This window comes from Oryctolagus cuniculus, chromosome 12 (genome assembly GCF_964237555.1).
Source record: "Oryctolagus cuniculus chromosome 12, mOryCun1.1, whole genome shotgun sequence".
NCBI lineage: Eukaryota > Metazoa > Chordata > Mammalia > Lagomorpha > Leporidae > Oryctolagus > Oryctolagus cuniculus.
This window is the reverse complement of record NC_091443.1, coordinates 3,250,371-3,275,947: the sequence shown is the minus strand read 5'-3', so window position 1 is coordinate 3,275,947 and position 25,577 is coordinate 3,250,371. Positions and strand designations below refer to the sequence as shown.

The 25,577-nt window shown below is 45.5% G+C and overlaps 1 long non-coding RNA gene across 4 annotated transcripts; it reads right to left on the bottom strand.

Moving 5' to 3' along the window:
• Positions 1–1,924: 1,924 nt before the first annotated feature.
• On the bottom strand, positions 1,925–23,215 carry LOC138844589 (uncharacterized). Of its 4 annotated transcripts, none has more exons than XR_011380530.1 (5): positions 23,064–23,215; positions 14,532–14,597; positions 13,857–13,940; positions 8,943–8,994; positions 1,925–2,283 (listed from the first exon to the last, which is right to left on the bottom strand). It is a non-coding gene; the product is annotated as an uncharacterized lncRNA (long non-coding RNA). The 4 variants fall into 4 exon arrangements; XR_011380529.1 differs by lacking the exon at positions 23,064–23,215 and adding an exon at positions 17,095–17,739; XR_011380528.1 differs by lacking the exon at positions 23,064–23,215 and adding an exon at positions 16,373–16,705.
• Between the last annotated feature and the right edge of the window lie 2,362 nt (positions 23,216–25,577).

Sequence of the window (25,577 nt, the reverse complement as noted above, 5' to 3'; positions counted from 1 at the left end):
TCCTCCCTGGACAGGAAGTGGTGTTTTATCAAGCCATTTTGAAAAAGGGATAATTCTTTGAGAATCTAAAGCCCATATTAAGTACTAATCTTTTGAAAGATTAACCCCCCCAAGGGTAAAATGGTTTCCAAATAAAAGCAAAACCTTTATTTCATAAATTAAATTGAAGTTTTGTCTTCTTTATGATGCCTAAAAATCATCTTAAGACAAAATTTAAGGGGGAATTTCCAATCCCAACTGGAAGGGGTAATTTTTTATAACTCAAGAGCGCCTCCCTAGTGTTCAGTTGCATTACAGCAAAAGTTAACACAACTAGCTTTTATTCAAGAATCTCAATATATTTCTTTGTACTTTCACAAAAATTCTTCAATCCATCTAAAATCCTGTTAGTGTCACCCCCCAAAAAATGCTCATAACCACAATATATTTATTTCCCACACTAATTCAAGCACAACAACGTTCTTCAAACTCAATAGCATGAACCAACCATGGTCACCTTTACATCAAAAACCCAAGAAACTCCACCTCCAAAACCAACAGAATATACTCAAACCTTCCCCTCATATTTCAATCAAATAAACTAAATCCATTGCAACAAGTTATTAACAACAGTCAAATCTGATGGCAAATTATCCAGGAAAGATCACAGGACAAGTTCCCGTAAGTTACCAAAACCATGAGATCAACAGAAACAAAATGATTACTGAGCCAAAAGCAATAATTAAATATCCTCAAGCCCCTCAGGCAGACAAGTACTCATCCATCCACATACTCCCCAAATCCAATCAACGTTCCTTAATCAACATGATAATCTACCAGAACCTTCTCCATCCTCACTGAGGAAATCAATTTTAGGTCACACCCAACAAAAGCAACATAGTTGAATCTAGATAAATATAAAATCCATCAGCAAATCTATTTGAATTCATACTTCCTTACACAAAAAGATAACTTCCGTAACAGAATCAAAGCCCAAAATTCCACTTTTTAATTTATACAAAGACCCTCCACTTCATCAGCCAATGGGAATAAGGCACATGTTCTGATCACAGACGTGTATACTGACATTTGGCATTAGTTACAAGTAGCATGATTAAAAAAAAGTAACCTGAATTGTTCTTTGTTCTCTGAATAACGGGAAAATACAAGCAATGATTCATTTGATTTACCAAAATAGCCCACCACTTCATCATCAGTTACTGAAATGCTATTAGTTGATATCAACAAATGAATAAAACCTGGCCCCTGAAAGTCAAATGGCATAGTGTGATGCTTTTATTCTAAATCCTCAATTGTACAGAGTGAGGAAAATGCTAGATATTAACTCTATTTCAAATGTATATGAAATATATTATACATTGTCAACAAAATGTTTTGTGTTGACTCAAAGGATATTTCCCTATAAATCTAATACCTTTTCCCAATGGTAAGCTTATAGGAGACATCAGTTTCATTTTTCACATGTATATCTTACCACAAGTTATTATATTAAAAGCCCTAAGTAAAAAGGAACATTTACATTAACATAAAACAATTCAGAAATAAATCACACACATCACTCATCCTCAATTTTGAGGCAACATGCATTCCCTTACAAACTTCTCTAAAATCTCATGGTTGATCAAAGATTGTTATTACTCATAAACTAAATTGTTCCCGGCCCCAGGTGTTTCAAGAAAGCACATATCAGCATTGCAACCAAATGACCATCTCAAAGCACAAATAAATTTCAACAACTCTGAAAAAAAAAAAACCACAAGTCTTAATCAAATCCACCATTTTCCAACATGCCATTTCCACTTTCAGTTTTATTCAGTACACTCTACTGCTGGGTAAATGTAAAGGTTAGAGAGTTATGAAGGCAATAAATGAACATTTAAAATGAAACTTCCACTTTCAAATAAAAAAGGCTCAAACTGAGAAATTTTGAAGTGTTAGAAATTTTATTAAAGTTAACATTCCATGATTCCATACAAATCAAATTGCAAAAAATTCCAAGGATACTACCACCTATGTTAATGTGCCATCTTTCTTCTCCAAATGTCAAAAATGTACTTCTTCTAATGATACAAAAAGTCTTTAGAAAGTCAAATCCACTGTCCATTTATGTTGGGTAAGAAACCTATTGTCTTCATTCACTTCATGGAATCCATGTTAAAAGAGCCCTGTCTTGGTTGTATAGCATTCTTGTGTTAATCCATTTTCCACACTTCCCCATAGTGGGTTGCCATCTTGATTTCTCAGTAGTAGGGTCCATTTGAGACTCTTCAAGCTGACTGGGTGCTTGATAAAACAAAAATTAAAAGAAAAAAATGCTGTTGGAATACCAATTATCTTACTCCTCCAAATAGAAAACATCCACCCACCTTGAAGATATCCTATCATACACAATTTTAATTTAGTAACAGCTTTCCACTGTGAAACTGTATAAAAGTAGTATGCAATACACACATACAATTCCTCAGATGGAATCAACAGAAATACTATATACAGGAAACAAAGTTCTTCTACTGTCACAGATACATTTGTATCCACAAAAAAGTGGCAGTTAAGAGCCAATTTTTTAATATTTAACATCATTATACTGTGTGTATGCAAAGTAAAAACAAAAATTAAAATTCAAAATTCCTGGAAAGCTACATTACAGAAGCACTGTGGATTCTGAATCTCAATGCAGAAAACTTTCCAAGCTTCTTCAAAGAAAACTAATTATAGAAAAGAATCTTAAGGGATTAAAAAAAAAAAAAAAAAACAAAGCAGTGGATCACAGCATAGTTTTCCAAGACAACAAATGTTAATTTATTTAGGTAACACAAGTGGCCAATACAAGAAGGCAACATATTAGCTATGCATCTAGGGCTGCAGAAAAACATGTAGCCAATAGAAAAAAATATCAAAATGTGAAAATTCTGCCATGCTTACTTGATATTTGAAATAAAGTGCTATCACTTTTCATTAAAAGTTTTATTTATTTATATTTGAAAGGCAGAGCAACATAAAGAGAACAGTGACACACAAAAAGAGATCTTCCATCTGCTGGTTCACTCCCCAAATGCCCACAACAGCAAAGGGCTGGGCCAAACAGGAGCCAGGAGCTCCATCCAGGTTTCCCATGTGGGTGGCAGGGAGGGACCTAAGTACTTGAGCCATTACCTACTGCCTCCCAGGGTACAAAACAGCAGGAAGGTAAATGGGAATTAGTGCAGACTCAGACCCAGGCACTACAATATGGAAAGTGGGCACCCAAGCAGGATCATCACTTCTGAGCCAAACACCTGCCCCAAAAGGCTATCACTTTTCAAATTCCAGACTATTAAATAAAATTGCATTTCAAATGTGTTCCTACAGAAAAATCTGTTCTTTAAATAATCTGAATTGAAGGGAGAAGTGTAAAGCCAGGTATTTTAACATTAAGTAAATGATCTATATTCATCATATCAAACAGACCCAAAACAAGTTGTAAACTCTAGTCCTCTCTTGTAAATCTTACAGCTTTCCTACTGAATATCTTAAGACACTGTAACTGACTAAAAGATAAATTTGGGGTATTTTTGCTCATTAGGTTAACCTTCTTGCCTCCCTAACTATAATTGGCACATACTATCCCCTACATACAATATACTTTTCTAAACTATTCAACCAACAGATACAAACATCCATGTTTAAAAGTGTTGATTGAGAAAGTGTCAGAACATCAATAAAACATCAAAACAAACTATTTCTCCTTAATAGATTCTGCAGATTTCTCCAACACCTCAAAAGGAGAAGTAAATAAATCATTCCCTGTATTAGTCAAATACCTTCCATTTTCCTTGTTCATTTCTTAAAATTAAGGGACATGAACTTCTTAAGAGATGTTGAGAATAATCTCATCATCCTCCTCTTATTATAAACAAACTTCTCCTCAATCTCTATTGTTACAATGGGTGGTAAAGCTCTAAATGGAGTTGGAGTTATAAATACTATTTATGGTGAACAATGACACTTAAGAATGCATTAATTTCATGTTTTATTCAATTTTAATAGTGACAGGTGCAATTTATTCAATGTGACAGTAAATGATAAGCTCAATGCTTAATATTCTTCTGTCATGGGACAAGAAGTAAAATCTTCCCATAACAGTGTATAAAATTTCCTTCCAAACCCATTATTTGAAAACAGTAATATCAAAAGAAAGCCTAATATTAAAAATTATTCCAAAATCTTAAATAAAATGCACTGGTTTATGTGACAATCAGGAAAATAGTAGCAAATTGTCCTACTATCACAGTCATATTTAAGAAAATGGAGGGGAAAAGGTAAAAACCAAAAAGAATGCTACTGAAAAAGGCAGGCAACTCTTAGACATTAAAAAGCCTACCAAGTGGCGTTCAATTCACATTCCTGCAAAGCCAATCCAAGCCAAGAAAGAATTTTTACTAACAAGTACAAGGGCTCAGTCAAGCATCAAAGTTGGTAAAAAGGTAAAAGATCCATGAGGGATTTAGGAGTAATCTATTTATTTTCATGGAATTTCAAATTCTTATAAAGGTGAAATTTGCAAATAAGCAAGTTAGGTTAAATTTTTTTAAAAACCAGAATCAGGCATAAGTTCTTTGGGCTTGGAAATTTTCCTGACAATAAAATCCAGTTCTTCACATCAAAACAGGAATAGTTCCGCCATCTACCTCTTATGGCAGTAGTGAGGGTAAAATGAGTTTGTACATTTCTAGCAATTATATCACTGGTACACAGAAAAAGATTTCAATAAATGTGAACTGCCATGCTGATCTGCCATAACAGCCAAGGTACTTAACTACAAACTAACCTTACTTTGTGTAGCAAAAAGTGCAATAAGGGAATCTTCTGAAGAAACAAGGGGTCAAGTATTTAAAGACCTTCTGGTTTCAAATTAAAATAAAATCAGTGTGCCCCAATAGAAATGGGTAGGGATGAGGCATTCCAGCCCTACTCCAATCCCTTCTCCAGTCATATGTGGACTCCTGCAGACCCCGGAAGACCAGGCTGGGGTCCAGAATCCCATCAGACAGACCTTGATCGTCTGTGCATTTCAATTGGAAAATATAAATGATTGGGGAAACTTTTCCACTCTGATAGTCAGTAGATTTTATCTCCTTTTTAAGGAAAATTTGCTTGCTCTGATAATTCCAACAAACAAAAGTAAAAGCTTTGAAGACCAACAGGTAATGAGTAACTGCAAAAACATGAAATCCTCATCTGGTACATCCACAAGTTGAAGACCTTGAAACAGCGTGACGGTCTTTAAATTCTACTTCAGTAAATTGGTTCCAAAAACACTGCGACATTATAAAAATACGCTGTTGGCTGAAATGCAAGCACGGGGTTTAAGGCAGGCTCTCCCACAATAAACCACCTTCTTACCTCTATGTTCTCAGCAATCTGTCATTTTTTTAAACTATTTTTATTTCCTTCTTTATTTTTTTTGACAGGCAGAGTGGACAGTCAGACAGAGAGAAAGGTCTATCCTTTTCCATTGGTTCACCCCGCAGTGGCCACTGCAGCTGGCGTGCTGCGCCTGGCGCACTGCGCTGATCCAAAGCCAGAAGCCAGGTGTTTCTCCTGGTCTCCATTCGGTTGCAGGGCCCAAGCACTTGGGCCATCCTCCACTGCACTCCCTGGCCACAGCAGAGAGCTGGCCTGGAAGAGGAGCAACCAAGACAGAATCCGGTGCCCTGACCGGGACTAGAACCCGGGGTGCCGGCGCCGCAAGCGGAGGATTAGCCTAGTGAGCCGTGGCACTGCCCGCAATCTTTGTCATTTTTAATAAAGAAAAACATGACAGAAGAGTACAAGGAAAAATAAATGATTCTTAATTTTTAAAATAAATTAGTAATAAAGCTGTTATTAAACTGATGCATTCTGTGTTATTTAAGAAACTTTTAACACTTTTAACACCTATTTTAAAACTAAAGGGTCAAATAGTAAATATGCATCCTTCCAATCATGTGTTAAGATTCTTGGTACTTATGATTGATTTCAATCTTCTTCGCACTTACTGTAAATTTGACATTTATGGAAGCCTAAAAAGTAAATTCATACAGTCTGTCTTATTACCTTGCATCCCCAACAGAACATGTGTTAACAAATCTGGGTCTTAAATAAAAAACTAACTACAACGTGATTTGGAAAAGACCAACTAGCTGCTCGTTTCTAAGAGACCGATCTCGATTATAAATGAGAAATCATCTTTTTGAAAAGTTTTACTATCAAATAAAATCTTCCAACTGTCACTACTGGCTTGAAACAACTAGAAAGACCCAGCTCTCCTCACTTTTAATTTTACTGAGTTAAAATTTTGGCTTTCAGGCAAAATTTGTTTTAATAGTGAATTTCACTTTGCTTTTTATAAAAACAGACCCAGAACACTACTTGATAAACATGTTTAACAGCAGCTGTATTTATATAATAAATCAACAAGTAGTTCCTGAGCACCTACTATGTGCCAGGCAAATCATCTCTTCAAAACATTATTAGGGGGGCCGGTGCTGTGGCGCAGTGGGTTAAAGCCCTGGCCTGCAGCGCCAACATCCCATATGGGCACCGTTTCTAGTCCCGGGTGCTCCTCTTCCGATCCAGCTCACTGCTAAGGCCTGGGAAAGCAGTAGAAGATGGCCCAAGTCCTTGGGCCCCTGCACCCACGTGAGAGACCTGGAAGAAGCTCCTGGCTCCTGGCTTCAGATAGGCGTAGCTCTGGCCATTGTGGCCATCTGGGGAGTGAACCAGCGGATGGAAGACCTCTCTGTCTCTACCTCTCTTTGAAATTCTTTCAAATAAATAAAATAAATCTTTAAAAAAACAAAAACATTAACTATTAGGGTGGGTACTGTGGCACAACACAGGAAGCCACCAGCTGGGACACAGCTTCCCACCCAGGTTCTTGCTGATGGGCCTAGGTAGAGGTGACTGCCCGATCCTTGGGCCCCAGCCAGCCACAGGCGAGAAGCAGATCCAGCTTCTAGTTCTTGGCTTCAGCTCTTTCTCCCCATTTATCCTTGCTTTGTCACTCTTTCAAAAATAAGTTATATATATATAAAATCAGACATTAAGCTAATAATTGCACTACATTAGTTACACTTTCATCTCTGCCCTCCCCTTTGCTTGTTAAAAACAAAGATTTTCTTGGGCCGGTGTTTGATCCGTGCACACGCGAATGCCTGGGTTTGGCTGTTGCTGGTTCCAGTTTCCTGCTCATGTGTGATCTCTGAGGCAGTGATGATAGCTCCAAACGGGTTCCCGCAACCAACGTGTCAGACCTGAACTGAGTTCCTGCTCCTGTGTTCAGCCCAACCCAACTCGGGCATCTGAGCAGTGAACCAGCACACACAGAGAAAAGAAGGACACTCTTTTTTACTCTGTTACTTTTTCTTTGCCTCTCAAATAAATTTTATAAAAAAAGAAAAAAACTGAGGCAGGCACTGTGGCTCAGTGGGTTAAGGCCCCAGCCTGCAGCACCAGCATCCCATACGGGCGCCGGTTCGAGTCCCGGCTGCTCCACTTCCGATCCAGCTCTCTGCTATGGCCTGGGAAAGCAGTAGAAGATGGCCCAAGTGCTTGGGCCCCTGCACCCATGTGAGAGACCTGGAAGAAGCTCCTGGTTTCGGATCAGCTCAGCTCTGGCCGTTTCGGTCATTTGGGGAGTGAACCAGCAGAATGGAAGATCTCTCTCTCTCTCTCTCTGGCTCTACCTCTCTCTGTAACTCTTTCAAATAAATAAAATAATTCTTTAAAAAAAAAAAAAAAAACATTTTTCAGGCTAGTAGCCACTTATACAATGAAAGCTTTAGTAGTAATAAGAGGCAAAAATCATCATCTAAAATTCAGATTCCCAAAGTTTCACAAAGAATTATTCCTATGAAACAGCTAGTATACAATTACTTAAAAAAGTTCTGTCAGTAATAATTCAATAATTTAACTCATTTGTAAAAACTTCATACTTTATTCTGTTTCTCAGCTTGGGAATTAGAGAAACTACTCCCAGGGACCATGTTATTGTGCAGTGGGGTAAGCCTCTGCCTGGGACACAGGCATCTCTTATGCCCATCTGAGTCTCAGCTGCTAGGCCTCCAATCCAGTTCTCTGCTTATGGTCCTGGGCAAGCAGTGGAAGGTGGCCCAGCTTTGGCCTGGCCAATCCTTGCCTGATGCAGCCATCTGGGGAATGAACCAGTAGATGGAAGATCTCTCTAAAAGTGTCTTTCAAATAAATAATCTTTAATCAAATAAATAATCTTTTCAAATAAATAAATCTTTTAAAAAATAAAAGAAAACCCACTCCATGGTAGTAGAAGGAACATATTTCCCAGTATCAAAGTAAAATCTCAGTGTCAGTCAAGCTAAATACCTCTTTGATGAACTTTCAAGTTTTAGGAAAGTTTAGAATTAATTTATTACAAGTAATTAATTATAACACTGAAAATCTTAAAAGCATGTCCTAGTACCAAAAGAGAAGCCCAAAGGCCTTCTGAGTTCTACAGATAAAGCTGACAGCTGGGGGAGATCCAGTGAAGGTTGGCAAGCTTTCCTTATCAAACAATATGGCAGATGTCTTAGGCTGTACAGCTATGTAGCACAACTATCAAGTTGGAAAGTAGCCATGAACAATTATCTAAACCAAACAGCAGCTGTGTTGCAATAAAACTTTATTTACAAAAACATCAAGGGCCTTGACCAGATCAAAGACAGTGTTAGACGCATATTCAAGTGTGAGTGAGTTTACATTTGAATTTTGGCAGAATCTACGTGAAGAAATAGGTTGGAATAAATTAATAAGCAAAATTTTATTAATAAACTTCAAATCCAACCGTTTTGATGTTCTTATAACGTTTTGCTAAATCCCTCTATTTTTTTTTACAATTCTGCCTCAATTACTCAAAAATTCCCAAACTCATTTAAATAGATCAAGCATACAAATTAAATACTCACTAAAGGCTTCCACCGTCCGTTACACTGTGCAGGCCGCTGGAGTGCCGACATCCTGCAGAAGACAAAAGAACGTCATTTACTCACAGGCAAAGACAAGTGCAATGCCCTGGTGTCCACCAGAACTTCAGCGTCCTGTCAGGCTCACTCATCAGTAAACCAAAGCACACCTGTATGATGAACAACCTATTCCAAACAAAGCACAGAGAAGCTGAGAAGATTGTAACTCTAGGAGCACAGGAAGCTCAGTGTAGAGCAAGTTCTATAAAACCACAAGCTTCAGGCTCAACCCTCAAGAACTCTGAAACAGTATGCAAATACTCGGCCCCCTCTCTTTGGGATCGGATAGTCATCAAGGGTTGAAAGCTAGTTGTTTTTTAACAGAGCCAACATCATTCTTTTTTTTGTTTCTGGTTCTCATCTAATCTATTTTCAAGCCTTCTAAACAAAGGAGAGCTCTCATTACCCATCTGCAAGGTCACTTTTCCACTTAGTATTATTTGCCACCATTACATACTACAATCAACACAATACACACAATCATTGTGGTCATCTACCACTAGCATGCTAATGATCTGGAGACCCAAGGCAACACTAACCCATTCTAAGACATGTACTTGATAACAAAATATTGTAGCTGTACTTTTCACTACATTTAAATATCTCCTCTCTACAAAAGGAAACACTGTTACTCATATCTGAAATACCTCTGCATGCAAGTGTATTGCTTTTCCAGCCAGCTTGTTCCTAAGTATGATAATAATAATAAAATTCATGCAGAATGTTTTAAATGTTATTTAAAAGTTCAAGATAAAAGTAAGATTTTTAGAAGGCAAAGTAGTATGCCGTAAGTTTAGAACTTCAAATTAATAGAGCAAAGGTGCTTCAAAGTTACTGTAAGAACAGGTGTTCAAATACCTTCTCAAAAAGTTAGCAAATGAAACTGAAAAGAAACATTATTTTTAAGCTTCCAAATTTTACCTGACCTGATGAGGCAGGATTTTGTTAACAAATCTTAAACCAATGAAGTAAAATAAATTAATTTAAATACTAATTAAAACTAACTGAAATGCTGATGTAAGAAATTTCTTTGATAAATCTATCGCATTGGTCTGATCCTGAAAAATTTATGGAAATTATGTTTATAGAATTAGGCTAGAGATAATGTGCTTACAAATAAGTAACCTACGAGTTCAACCAGTGTTTGATTTTTTTAAAGGTTTATTTATTTAATTATTGAAAGGCAAAGATCTTCCCTCGGCTGGTTCACTCCCCAGATGGGCTGGGCTAGGCCGAAGCCAGGAGCTTCTTCCAGAGCACAAGGACTTGGGCCATTCTCCGCTGCTTTTCTAAGCGCATTAACAGGGAGCTGGGTGGAAGTGGAACAGCCTGGACTCAACTGACGCCCAAACGGGAAGCCAACTGTGCAGGCAGAGGCTTAAGCTTCTACCACAGCTGCCACAGGGCCGGCCCCAAGCACTGTTTGACTCTGAGTTCTCAAACTACCGGAACAGAAAAGGACTTTGACCTCGCTTTGCATTGGTGTCAGAGATTTCGTGGAGATGCAATCCACCATGGCACCTACTTCCTCAAACCTGACCAAGTTTGCAATAGTTTTTTGCCAGTCTTTGAAAAGGGGCACAGGGTTGCAGAACTCAACTTAAATGCTGATAATTTTCTATTTCCAGCTATCATTAGTATCTTGAAATACTATGGTTTCTGATTCAATGATAAATCACAGATATAATGTAATTTTGATTGCTGGTCTTCAATTCTTATATTATCATTAGCCTGTTCCTGTTCTTCTTACAATATTTGTCACCTTAATTCCTCATTTTAAAATTAAAGAATTAAAGCTATGAGCACTATGAAATATAAGACATCTACAAAAAACAGGGTAAAGATAAAGTAATGAATGTTTCCAAGAAACCTGCTGTAAGACAACTCACAAAACATCAGTTACAAAATACTCAGCTGGGCCACCCCAACTAAAATAAAATGAGTATCATTACCAAGAAGTACATGTTGAAGACTTAATTGCTTGTTTAAGAAATATGCAATTTCAAATAAACGGCTTAGTTTCAAAGAGCAAAAAAATATTTTCCAAACACAGATCGAGCACTACATAATGTATAAATCAAAACTGTTTTCAAACATACAAAACAGGCTGCTTGAATGCTGTAAATAGCTCGTATCTTATTACATGCTTCCACTTAAAACTGTAGAAGTTAATTACATGTAGAAAAAGCCAATTTGAAAATAAAAGTTTGCAATGAACCACTCCATTTGAGAAGATAGGTGGTAAAATGAGGATGCTTATCTTTGAAGTGCAGACATTTCTTAAACAAAATTAAATAGATTATATCAGGCATGCAAATTTTAAGTCCTCTTATTTATAGTCTTGGCCAGCTGCAAACTATAATGTGATATATGAAAATATACCCCAATTTAGATCAGATAAGGAAGTATTAAAAGAAATTTAGAATGCTGATTTATTATTTAAATATGTCACACGTTAATTGCTCTACTAAGGCCTATTTTCCAATATGTCAGCTTTTACACTACTTACTTTTACACTACTTACTAATATAGTTTCAAATGCCTAAAAATCAGCAGGGAAGTCAAGTACACTAACATCTCAGTCTTACGTTATTCCAATAGTTTCATCAGAAAAATAACCCATGATCAATTACAAAGCAAAAATTAGTTTGTATACTAGAATTAAACACTTCTTACAACTATTTTTATCACAAAACTTAAGAAGGATCCTAAAAGACTGGACTCTCCAAAGCCTTCAAACAAATTAGCAGATGAAGGTCTAGAGAAAGCAGAATGTCAAGACTGCAGGGCTGACTTCCATAGAAGCTGAATCTCAGTTACATGTTCCCATCACACACCTGATTACAGAAGACAGAAGCGTCCTCTTAGTACCACTTTTTCCCTAACACTTCAGCAAAATCAGACAAAAAGCAAATCAATTGATTGTTCATACCCCAATTTTTAAAAAATCATGAAACTGAATAACAGTAAACTTAGTTTTAAAGAAAATTACATTCGAGCTGACCTATGTCATATAACCCAGACTCTTTTGAAAGTCATTTTATGGCTCATGAAAACCTTATGAGTACAACATGGCTTCTTTTCACTCTGTGGAATGTCAGCTCACTTTGTAAACAGTTATCATAATAATAAATGCAATCTAACCCAACCACCAGCAGGATCCAAAGATTTTTATGATCAACTAATCCAAAATGCTAAAATACAAGCATATATTTAAGTATACAATCATTCTGGTTTTTAAGCAGAGAACAGTGGTAAATAACAACTTACTTTTCCTATGAAATAAAATAATTGAGAGTAAAATGTATCTACTTATCTACTATATATACACATGTATCTTACAGATTATATGTTACCTACTTATAATAGTACCTACATTTACAGTTGTTCTTATTTATCAACCAATTTTGTCCACAATACAAGACTGGCTCAAACAGTATATATGAAAATATTATATAAAGTATTATCATAAAAGTAAACATAAATTTTCATAAAATATGATTTTCTAGTGTTTTGTTGGTGATAAAAAGATGCATTCCATTAGGCTAGGAATTATAGTCTATCATAGAGAAGTTTTTTTTTGTTAACTACTGATACTAGGATTAAAAACATAAAAATCTTTATGTAACAATTCTTTCAGACGTTTATGATTTGGTCCATTAAAGAGGGGAAATATTCTTGTAGTCCATTATAAATATGTTGCCTTTTACACTCAAAGTGACTTATGTTTCACATGAGAAACCCAACTCTCAATCTTTCTAATGCCCAATGCCATGAATGCCAATTTCATGTTTCATCAGTAGGGACGCTTCATCTTGACATCTGTGCCAAAGCAGCTTGAGATGATGGCCGTTTTGTCTTTTTTTAATATCACTAAAAACCCAAATTTTAGTTTCCTTTTGCACACCATTAAAAGACATAAATTTGATTAAACTACAAAAAGGATAATAAAGAAAAAGCTAAAATAAAACAAAGGCAATAAAAATATTGCTGTTATCTATTTGAACCAATACAGAGGCAACACCAACCAACAAAAGATTGCACTTTATCTTCAACATAAACTTCAAAGACTAAAATATAGACTTTTCCCCATGGTAAACTTGCCTTTGTTTTTAATTAACTAGTCATGTCTATTCTGTTTCCCAAGATGTTTCTTTCATTACTATGTATTTTCTCTGGTCAGTCACTAATAATGACTTGAAATGAATTCCCAGCTTCAATGTTAAGAATAAAGACTCATTTCCGCAAACATCAGCGGACATCTTCTTTTTCCATGTTTCTAATTTTAAGCCATCACTGTATTATATACACGGAATGCTGGCACCAATGCCTACCGCGCTTGTGAATTTTTCCACCTTTTACGCTTTAAATTAAAGGTCTCATTGGGACACAATACTCTAGGTTCTTGGAAAACTCATGAAAATGGGCAAAATGAATATTTTAAGCCCATTTAAGTAACTATAAATATAAGCCTATCTATTTAGCTTTTGAAATGCATCAGCAAATGTAAAATTCTCACCCACTCTTAAAACATGAACTGTATTACTTAAAAGAAAGCTAAAGAACACACATTTCAGATTACAAGACATAATTCGAAGGACTCTAATGCAGACGTAACTGTAATCCGAAAGCAGCACCTGCTGGGAAGTATTTCATGTCCTACTGCTGACATAAATTACAAACACTGGCTGCTTTCACGGGATTAACAAAGTGTTTGGAGGTAAGGTAATGTGATGGGTCTTTCTCATCCTCTTTCATACATAACAGTCTACAGTTTGTTTCACTAACAATGATATTTTTCTACTCAAATGCTAGTAACTATTGAATTTCAGATGTTGAGTAAAAACATTTACTTACTTGCTATTTGAAACACAGGTTTCCCAAAGATTCCTTTATCCCCAAGGATAAAATGTCAAGGTATCAGTCTTCAAAATGGCATCCCTTTTGGAGGAAAAAAGATACTCTATAAATAACTTACTTTAGAAGTTATCAACAGCAAGCAGAAGTAAATGTTGTAAAATTTCATAATTATACAAAATTTATACTAAAATCTACCCTCTAAACTGTTTAAAATATTCTTCCTTAAAATCTATTGGTATGGATAGCAAAATATTCAAATTTTCCAATAAATTAGTTGTATAAATATTTAAAAGATTTAAACTTGTCTGCATGGCGTAATACAGACGTAAAAAGAAAAAAAATGTATCTTTGGTTAATGGTTTCCTTCAGTATAATTCAGTTTTTTCCCTATTTCCAAAACTAAACAAAGGCTTTTAAAGGGCCTTCAGCAGTTTAAACTATTTAAAGGATACATTGTTACAATGGCTATGCTCATATACTTTTAGCATTTCACTGAGTGAAATGGTTTCAAGGCCCGGTATTATTATTTCAAGTATTTTCTCATATTCATAATCCCTAGATTTTTAAAAAGTCGTATGTAAATACTGGTTCTTAAAATATAATTTCTCAAAGAGCAAAACAAAAATCTAATCAGTTTTTATGTCAAAGCAATAAAAAAGATCCCAATCTTACCTCAAATAAAAGATGTATTTGTTCAGAACAATCAGCAATCAAATCGATTTTAATCTTGTAAGTTACCTTTAAAAAAAAAAAGAAAAAAAGATGATATCAACATTTCGATTTTTAAAACATTTCTTGGCCAAAGATTCAGTATGCTGAAACAATGATAAAACATCTGAAAGAGAAGATGTACGTGCAAATTTAAGAATCAGCTCCAGAACACACAACCTACATACACTGAAGGTTGCAATCATTTCTTATCTTTAGTATCTATCAGCAGTCGCTTTCCTCATCTCTTTGGCTGTTTTGACAAATACTATAGATTAAGGCATCAGAAAAAGAATTATAGAAAATTCGAATATCTAGACTGATTTCAGATTATGACCTTGTTTTTCTGTTCCCTCTTTTGATAACAGGAAAAAAACAAAGGGTAAAGTTCATTATTTTTATAGAATGAAATCACCTGAAAATTTCCTTCGCCAGCTAGAAAGATCTTTTACAATTTTGAACAATTAAAAATTGACTCCTCAAAGAAACATTAGTGAAGTTAAAATGGCCACTGGTTACTTTAAATTTTAAAGCACAAGTTATTTGATCTCGCCAAGTGGGATATTAGCTTTGTCTTTTAAGCAAGTCTAGAACTTAGGGTATCTATGACCTTTACTCAATCTCAAACCAGGGTCTTGCATATTTTCTGTCTTCCCCTCCCCCATTTATCATGTGAAAAGATCTTGAGGTTAAACTGCTAGCAATTATTTCTCATTTTACTATTCAAAAGGACTCTTAAAAAAAAAAAAACTAGATTCCGAGTATCCGTTTAAAACCACTTTTCGGGTTTTAAAATCTCAAAAATGGCCATCTACAAACCCAGAACTGCACTTAAACGGCAGATTCTGTAAGATCAAGATATGCGCAACTGATGGAACCTGTACCACCATCGGAAAGCTGTTCAAAACAACAAAGCAATTTTACTGGGGGCGAAAGGCCCCTAGGTGCTCGGTCGAGCCGGCGGCGGCTCCGGGCGCGGAGGGGCGAGGTGGGTCTGCCCCCACCATTTGCACCTTCCCCGACACGGGCTCCGCGGAGCGAGGGGGGGTCGTCTCGAACACACAAAGGTCGCTGCGTTCGCGGCTCGCCCTTCCAACCCTTCAGCTTCGATCCCCTTCCCGACCATCTCTCCACCAGAAACCCCACACAGGGAGCTCCGCAGACGCCTGCGGAGCTGCGATTTGTTCTTCCCCGCGCAGTTCGTCTGAGGCACGTCTGGGTCTTCCACATGCAACAAATGCAACCAACATGGCTCCCTCCGGCGCCCATGGCCGAGAGCAGCCCCGCTTCCCTGCGGGCCCCGCCGGGAGGGCGCCGCGCCCGAGCCCGGCGCCGGCCGCCCTTTGTGGAAGTTTCGGCGCCGCGCCCTGCGACACCGTCCTTTAACACGACGCGACGATGGACGCAAACTTTCAGACTCGGGCCGGCCCGAGGCGGCGCCCAGTGCCCCCGACCGCCGCCCCCTCGCCCTCTCCGCGGAGCGCGAGGCGCAGGGCGCCCCGGGACCCCCGGGACCCCCGGCCCCGGCCCGCGAGCCCGCCGCGCGGCCGCCGAAGAGTTAAAAGCCACCTCCCAACGGGGGTGAAAGCCCAAGCTGATTCCTGCTCGGACGCGGCCATTGTTCTCCCGACCCCAGCCAGCTCGCGGCGAGCGCGGGGCCTCGGCGGGGGACCCCGAGACGCCGCGCGGCCCCCGGCCCCGCCGCCCGCGCCCCCGGCCCCGCCGCCCGCCCGCCCGGCGCGCTCAAGGACGTTCCGCCGCGGCTCCCAAGGACAAAGGACAATGAGGGAAGCGGGGCCACTCACCGGTGCGAGCGCGGCCGCCGGGCCCTCCGGTCGCCGCCGCCGCCGCGCGCGCGGCCCCCGCCGCCGCCCCGCGGGCCCCGCCGCCGCCTCGGCCGCCTCAGCCGCCTCAGCCGCCGCCTCCGCCGCCTCGGCCGCCTCAGCCGCCGCCGCCGCCTCAGCCGCCGCCTCGGCCGCCCCCGGGCCCCGAGCCCGCGCGCGCCCCGCCGGCCTCAGCCGCCGCCGCCCGGCTTCCGCGGGCCCGGGGCGGCCGGACGCGGCTCCCCGCCGGCCGCTGGGCCCTGCCGCGCCGCGGCGGAGCGCCTGACAGCTCGGGGTGCTGCTGCCTCTCCGGCCATCTTGTGCCGTGTGTGTGTGGTGTCTCTGCCGTCTCCTCGCTCGGCTTTACTCCCTCCTCCTCCTCCCCCCGCCCCACACACCACACAACATGGCCTCTCCGCTGCGGCGGCGGCTGCGGCGGCGGCAGGAGCTCCGCCGGGCCCCAGCCCGCTCCCCTCCCCCACCGTCCCCGCCTCCCGCCTGCAGCCCGGGGCGCCAGGGCGCACGCGCGCCGCCGCCCGCCCGCCGCGGCCATTGGCTCCGCGAGCTTCCTTCCCGGGCGCCGCCTCGCGCACGCCCGCCGTCTTCCTCCCGCCCAGCAGCAGCGGCCTCCATCCTATTGGCTGGTTCTGACCGCACCCCTTTCGCTGCCTCCGTGCCGATAGGCTCGCTTCGGTGCCACTCACCACCCGAAGGCGTTTCCTGTGTCGGCGCCGCGATTGGCTGACGAGGAAACCTGGGGTTCGGAGCCTGGATGTTGCTCTTGGCCCCGCAGTGCGGACCCCTCCGGGCTTGCTGGGGGGTTCTGGTGAGGGCTGGGCTGGCCAGGCTGCAACCACTCGTACAGTTAATGGCTTTGCCTCTGCGAAAAGCGCAGACTTCCAGGGTTCCGGTTCTTGTCTTCGTATAAAATAAAAAGCGATGAGCAGACACGATGCAGGGCCACAGCGGTTGGGCAAGCAGCCATGTCCTCCAGATTTTTCTTGCAAGCAGCCAGGCCTCCCGTCAGGGTCACCGCCGGGACCAGCGCGGGGAGTGCTCGCCAGAGGAGTGGCTTGAACACACCAGCGCGGTCTACCTGTCCGCCCTTCACCCAGAGACTCAGAGGGGGGGGGGGGAAAGCCGGGTTTCCTGTCAGCCCACCTCGCTTTGCTTCTTCCGACTTCCCCCGAGAGCGGCCCCGGGCACACCGCGGCGAGAAATGGAGACCCGGGCCGTCGAGCACTCTCGCCGGGGCCTGGGGCGGAAGGGAGCCGCACGTGCTCGGGGGGAGGGGAGCCGCTGCGGGGCTCGCTGAGATGCCGGGAGGGTGACACACGGAGCTGGCTCCGGCACGTTGTGGAAAACACACAGGGCCTTCGTTCCCCTGGTCGGCGTGCCGCCAGCCTCTTGGGACGGGGCTAGGGCGGGATCCGAGTCTCCGGACGTGTTGGGCGTCGTGGGCCCCTCCTGGGCAGCCTGGCCGCGCTCCTAGGCAGGGTACGGGGCGCACACGCACATGCACACCCTGCTCCGACAGGCCTGAGCCGCCCTCAGCTGAATTTCCAAGCTGGGCCCCTCCGGGCCGCTCGGTGAAACAGCCCCCCAGCGGGCCCTCCCTCCCGGTCCTCCCAGAGGTCCCCCGGCTTCGTCGCCCCTGCCCCTTCCTCTGCCCCCACCCCCCAAATACCTGAGACCCGGGCTAGGACTCTGCCTTCCCACACCCTAAGGGGTTCTGAGCCAGCCACACAGGCCTGAACAGGTCTGCATTTCAAAAAGGACCTGAAAAATCCTTGGAGCTGCTTGAGATGAGCGCTCCCTGCGGAGTCACTCAGTTGTCACGTGGCGCTGGGACCAGAGACCTGGTCGGCCATCGCCGGTGAGCAGCATCAGAGCCAGGATTGAGCCCCTCCGAGTTCCCCCAAAACCATCCCCTGCTGAATGGAGGACTCAGCTGTTTGTGGCTCTTCCTGGTCTGCCAGCTCCTTCCTCCCCTGCCTCAGTGCGGCTTCCACCTCCAGTGGAATGGAATTCCGGGCCCTGGGCCCCACCCCGCTGCTGCCAGTCCTGGGGGCAGTGTCCCGGCCTCTTGCTTTGAGGGGGGACCCTGCAGGTCAGCTGTGGGGTGACCAGGGAGTCACGCACCCCTGCCCTGGGCTGCTTGCCTCTCTGAAGTGCACATCTGCCACCTTGAAACTTAGTTTCTCATCACAAATGACAGCGGATGTCTTGAGCCAGCCCTCCTTACAGCTGGGAGAGTTCCGTCCTAAATGGAAAGCCCCTGACACCTGGCTGAAGGCCCCCGACCCCTGTGTGTTCCTTTCACTCTGAGTCCCAACAGAGACGCAGCCGCTGCCACCCCGGCTTGGCCGGCCCGACTCGACAGGAAGCGAACAGCCCAGACCCGAGCCCAGGCTCCTGGTGGACGGCTGTGCCTGCGCTGAGTGGTGCTGCTCCTGTTCCCTAGCGTCCGGTAGGAAACCCGGGTGGGCAGAGAGCGTGTTTACACCTGGCTGCCCGAAAGGAGAGACCTCGGAGGCAGCTGCAGAAGAGTGGGGGAGCGAGAGGAAGAGCCCCGTCCCTCTGTTCCTGGCCTGGCTGCGCATTTTGAATGACGTGAATTTATTACCTTTCTTCATTTCTGAGAGGGAGGGAGGAAACACGGAAGGCGGGAGGGAGGGAGGGCTGTGCTAAATGGCGGCTCTATTGGAGAATTGTTCTTCCTTTATTCTATAAATGTCTGGTGTCTGAGTTTGTTACAGTGAGCACCTGGGTTCTGGGGTGTGTGTGTGTGTGTGTGTGTGTGCGCGCGCGTGTTTTAAATAAAGGTCTCGCGGAACTTCTCCTCTCCAGGGAGGTGAGCAGCCCCTGCAGTGCCCCTGGCTGATGGGATCTGGTTCCTGGTACGTGACCCAGGAGGCAGCAGTCTTCCCTTGCACATGCCCCACCCCCACCCCGTCCTCCCTGGGTCCCTGAGGCTTCTTGGGCTGAGCTCCTGCCTCTGCACCCCTTCCTCAGCTCCAGGGGGAGGCCAGACGGGGCCTCCGGGAGGGTGTGCTCCCCTCTGGGCTGCCTGTCTTCCCGGCCCTGCTCTCTGGGAGCCGGCAGCCCGGTCCCTCCTGGAGGCTCTGGGCAACTCCAGCTTTCAAGGGCAGGGGACTCAGGCGCCCCGCCCCACCTGCGCCAGCCTTCATTTCCTTGGCTCACTCAGGGTATGGTGCACACAGGGTCAAAGGCCGTGTGATACTCAAAATGCTGCTCCCAGACACAAGGAGTGCGCTTCCTCCTTGCTCCAGGGGGAGACGGGGCCTGTGGTCCTCACAGAGCTCACACTCTAGTGCCGACAATAAATAAGAAAACGCCAGGCGGGGGTACAGGTCATGACGACTTCCTGGGAGGGCCGGGGCGGCAGCGCTGGAGCTAAAGCAGGGAGGGCCCCCAGCCTGCGGGCCAAGGCAGGGCACCTTTCCGTTCGCACTTCTGCTGCACTCTTCTTCTAAGTCATAAAATCTCAAGCAGAGGAGGCCAGGAGAGGGGAGGAGAGCCACACGCGCTGAGAAGCTGGGAAGCAGCTGCACGATCACTGATTGAGCAAACGCAGGAAAGCGGGGAGCCAACCCAGCTCACACAGAGAAGGCACCGGCATCGCCACACGCAAGGGCTCCCGGGACTGAGGCTGGAGGAGGAGGCTGCGGGGAGAAATGTGTGGAGAAACTTCCGCCCCCGTCCGTTCTCTGATTTCTACCAACGAGGCCGGCCTCGTCCAGCCAGGGGCGTGGAAGACCCTGCTCTGAGGAATGAGATCAACCCAAGAACAAAACCACAGGGCGGGCCACTGGGGGCCACCCCCAAGAAGCGGTGTAAGCTGGCCACCCTCAGTGAGCTGGTGGTCAGTGTGGGAGGACTGTGCGCCCCCTCCAGCCTGCCCCTGACTCCACCCCCAGCCGCCGCTTTCCCAAAGCCTGGCCCTCACCCATGAGGGTCTACAGAGCCTCGCATCAGCATTAGCCACATGCCACCCTGGCACTCACGGGAGATAGCCGCTGTGGGCCACCTTCGAGGACAAGCGCTTCCCTTTCCATCTGCGTGGACAGCTGCAGGACACGGCTCCCAAGACAGAACTTACGGGACAGAGCCGGAAACCTGCAGTGGTGGCCGTCCCCGTAACACACCGCTGCATCGCTTCTCCGTCCGTCCTTTGTCACTCCTGAGTTCTCCGGCCACTTCCTAAATGGACCAGCCCCACAGAACTCTTTCTGCTGGGCTTTCCTTTTGGGAGACCAGACCCAATCCTGTGCTCCGAGTTCCCAGACTTTCAGCCTATAATCTGAGCCACGAACAAACTGTGAATGCAAAACACGCAGCTAATGAAAGCTGCTCACACAGACCCATGGGACAGATAGGAAAGCTGAGGGATAAACCCACCGCATGTGGCCAGGCGATCTCTGATCAGGGGCCGGGTCGTCTCCCAGAAGATGGTATTGGGAGAACTAGATATTCACTTGAAAAAAAAAAAAAAAAAAAAAAAGAACCTGGACACACAAACATCAAATCAGGTTACATTAAAGATTTAGATACAAGACCCAAAATGATAAAATTCCTAGAATAAAGCAAGACAGGGGAAGCTTCTTGACACTGACCTTGGCAAAGAGTTCTTGGATATGACACCAAAAGCAGAAATAGACAAGGCGGCTGCCCAAAACTGAAAAGCTTCTGTGTGGTAATCAACAAAGGAAATAATATGCTAAGGAATGGGAGAGCCCCGGCTGCTCCACTTCCGATCCAGCTCTCTGCTGTGGCCTGGAAGGAGTAGAAGAGGGTCCAAGTGCTTGGGCCCCTACACCCACGTGGGAGACCCGGAGGAAGCTCCTGGCTCCTGGCTTCGTTCTGGCCCAGCCCTGGCTGTGGCAGCCAGCTGGGGACTGAACCAGCAGATGGAAAATCTGTGTGTGTGTGTCTCCCTCTCTCTGTGTAATTCTGCCTTTCAAATAAATAAATAAACCTTTAAAGAAAAAAAAAAAAAGGCCTAGGCACAGAACAAAGGTTTGTGTCCAAACATTGACAGGAGTAAAACTTAATAAATACACAAATGAAATTCTCCAGAGTTGAAGGACACAGTTTTCGGGTGGCACAGGGTGAGCAAGAAACAGAGAAGGGGTTAGGGTGACTTCAGGCTCCTCAACAGCACTTCTGAGTGAGGGAGACGATGACACAACACCTTCAAAGTAGAAGGGAGATGGTTTCCAGCTGAGACCTCCACACCTGCTACGTCATCTGTCAGTGCAGGGTAGAATCTTCCTTTCAAAGGCAGAGTGACAGAGAGGGAGAGACAGAAACAGAGGGAGAGAGAGACAGATTCTTGCATCCACTAGTTCACTCCTCAAATGGCCACAATAGCCAGGACTGGGCTAGACTAAACCTAGGAGGCTAGAGCTCCGCCCTGGCCATCCCACCTCTGTGGCAGGGGCCCAAGTACTTCGGCCATCTTCTGCTGCCTTCCCAGGCGTGACAGCAGGAAGCTGGGTTGCAAGTGGAGCCGTCAGGACTTGAACCAGCGCTCCCAGGTGGGATGCCATCTTTGCAAGAGGCAGCTTAACCCACTGCACCACAAGGTTGGCCCCAGGATAAGATGCTTTCCATGCACGGCCTCAAAAACCTTTACGTTCTGCCATGGTTGGGGATGGGCTGAGGGTGTCCCCAGGAGTTCAGGCTGGAAGCTTGGTCCTCAGTGTGGCAGTGTTGAGATGCTGGAGCCCGTAAGAGGTGGGCCCTAGGGGGGGTCCTTAGGTCATCACGGGCAGGCTCTCCGGAGGGAGGAAGGCCCAGGCTATCCCTGGCTCCCTGTCTGGGGATGTGACCCCTCTCACACCCTCTTCTGCCCTTGTGATCCCAGCCACCATTCGGCCCTCGTCAGAGATGCCTCATCTTGGACTTGGGAACTCCACAACTCTGCGCTAAATAACCCTGCTTCCTTTAAAAGGTGGGCCACATCAGGTATTTTGTAGTCGTAACAGAAAAGCAGGCTAATAGACCTCCCGCGCACACTTTCCCAAGAAGCGAGTTCCACCGGGAAGTGAAGGAGGAATGAGGCGGGCACAGGATGGAAGAAAGCGAAGACGTGGGGCGGAGGCCGGGGCTCGGAATCCCCAGAATCCCCGGAGGCAGTGCAGGAAGCCCTGGGCATCAACCACGCCCCGGGCAGCCATCGGTCAGTGCAACAGCGCCGCCCGGGAACCAGGCCGCGAACACTGTCCCCTGCCGTTGCCCCTTTCCTTTGACACAAGGACTAAATGCTTGGGAGAACTTGACCCAGATTCTAATGCATTTGTAACATACCTTGACCCGTACAAGAAAGTACTTAAAAAGTTCACATGAAAATAAAGTTAAAAGATAAGCTTATCTTGGTGCAAAAGCATTTTGAAACCCAGCACAGCTTTTTCCTAATGCCCATTTTGCAGGAACTATTCAGAGCTCGCTGTGTCATAGATTCCTCCCTCTGCCTTAGCTGTTGCTTCTGATCAGCCGAGGAGTCTTACTTCTCTCCAGAAATGTCGTGTTGAGATTTGTCCCCAGACTCAGTCACCTTAGCGGCAGATGAACACAGAGCAGCACACTCCCTACCCGCACTCCTGCCCTTGCTGTGGTCTTAGGATACCCTACGTTCCCCGGGACTTACTGGGGACGTTGAAGTTCTGGCGGATTCCCAGGGAGGCTGGAGTCAGGCTGTAACCTGGAGACTGTTCTCTTTGTTTTCTCCTGGGAGCTTCCGTCCAACTGGGGCAATATTATACTCTTACACCTCGGTGTGTGCTCGCGCCTTGGTGTTTCAGGATTAGATCATTGTTCAGGGACACCTGTAAGGGTGAGTTTTAGAAAACTCTAAAGAAAAGCAGGAAATGATTAATTCAGATTCACTGGAAGCTCAGGAGAGTGTGGAACCTATGGTGTGTGCGGGGTGTGGGGGGTCACAATCATGAAGGGGCTCCCAGAGGCTTCAAACGTGCTTGTTCTGTTAAGAGCTCATTTCCTAAGCTGATGGTGGCAACAGGGCGTACCGGCTGTTGTTGTGTACCTCTGTGTATTCAGTTTACAGACTCCCTGGTACAGAAGGTTATTGCATAGGCTAGCTTAATTGTGATTTCATTAATTAAATTAGATTAATTGTGATCTTTAAGATGGTGGTCGTGGGGGAGGGGAAGCTGTGGAAGAGAAGCGGAGCAGGAAGCAGCCTGGGTCATTCCAGTCTGCGTGTGTTTGCCAGGAGCAGCCCCGTGGGTGCGCTGAGACTCTGCACGCGTCAGCACCCTGCTCCCGCTGTCCGGAGCTCCTCCACCCCACCACGTCAGCCCAAAGCCGTTGACTGCTGAGGGTCACAGTGAGAACTCAGAGCAGGTGCTTGGCTGCGGGTAGGACGCCCGCATTCCACGTCGGAGCAGCCGGGCTTCATCCCGGCTCCAGCTCCTGGCTCCAGCTCGCGGCTGATGCAGGCAGTGGCGAGCAGCAGGGTGGCTCAGTGGCTGGGTTCCTGGCACTCACTGGGAGACACAAATTGAGTTCTGAGTTCCTGGCTTGAGTTTTGCCTCGGCCCCATTATGGCCGTCATGGGCATTTAATGAGTGAATTAGCAGGCGAGGGCTCTTACTCTCTAATAAAAACAGAATAAGTAAGGAGAAGACATAGGAATGAGAGAGGTGAGGGGCGGAGACCCACAGGAGAAATAAAGGCCCGGTGTTTCTTGGAAGTTGACCTTGTGCTACAAAGTGAAGGACGCCGCTGACTTGGTCTGTTTTCTATTTTTGTAACAAAATACCCAAAGCCAGGCACTTTGTACAGCAAAGAGGTTGTTAGCTCACAGCTCTGATGGGGGCCTCCTGGTGGGGGCTTGCACGTGGAAGCCCAGCTCGGTGGAAGCACCAGGCTTCCTGATGGGGACCCCACTCTCCTGGCAGCTGATCCCCCCTCGAGGCCAGCATGGATCCCTCCAAGGATGGAGCCCCTGACCTTCCCCTGGACCCCACCTCAATGTCAGTGCCCCGGGGCCCGAGCCTCTGGGGGTCTCAGTCACACCCAAAGCTCCATTCTGCAGCTGAGCATCTCCGTTGAAGAACAGAAGCTAAGAACCTCCGCGCCAGTCCCGGCTGCTCCTCTTCCAGTTCAGCTCTCTGCTGTGGCCCGGGAGGGCAGTGGAGGATGGCCCAGGTGCTTGGGCCCTGCACCCCATGGGAGACCAGGAGGAAGCGCCTGGCTCCTGGCTTCAGATCAGCACAGCACCGGCCATGGCAGCCATTTGGGGGGTGAACCAACGGAAGGAAGACCCTTTCTCTCTGTCTCTCTCTCTCTCTCTCACTGTCTAACTCCGCCTGTCAAAAAAAAAGAGAGAGACAGAGACAGAGAGACAGAGAGAGAAAAAGGGAGGCAGACACACAGAGCTCCCGGTGCTGGTTCTCTGCCGAATGCCCGTGATGGCTGAGCTTGGGCCAGGCTAAAGCTGGAAGCCAGTACTTTGATCCAGGTCCCATGGGTGTCAGGGTCTTGTCCCGGACTTGAACATGACCTGTTGTCCCGGGGTTTACACTGCAGGGAGCCGGACTCAGGACCACAGTTGTGCCTTGAGCCCTGGCACTTGGACATGGGGTGCAGGTTCCCTAAATAGCATATTTTTAAATATTTATTTATTTATTTATTTGAAAGTCAGAAGTACACAGAGAGAGGAGAGGGAGAGAGAGAGAGAGAGAGAGAGAGAGAGAGAGAGGTCTTCCATCCTCTGGTTTACTCCTTAGATGGCCGCAACGGCCGGAGCTGCACCGATCTGAAGCCAGGAGCCTCCTCCCGGTCTCCCATGTGGGTGCAGGGCCCAAGGACGTGGGCCATCTCTGCTGCTCTCCCAGGCCACAGCAGAGAGCTGGATCAGAAGTGCAGCAGCCAGGCCCATGAGGAAGGCCTCGCTGTTGGGGCTCAGCAGGTTAAGCTGCCAGGTGTGCTGCCAGCATCCATCGAAGCCAGCTCAAGTCCCAGCTTTCTGCTAACGCACCTGGGACGGCAACAGGTGATGGCCCAGCTCCTTGGTCCCTTCCACCATGTGGAAGACGCATGGAGTTTGACTCCTGGTTTCCTTGTGGCTCAGCCCTGGCAGTTGGCAACCGTTTGGAGGAGTGAATCCCTGGATGGAAGTCTCTCTCTCTCTCTCTCT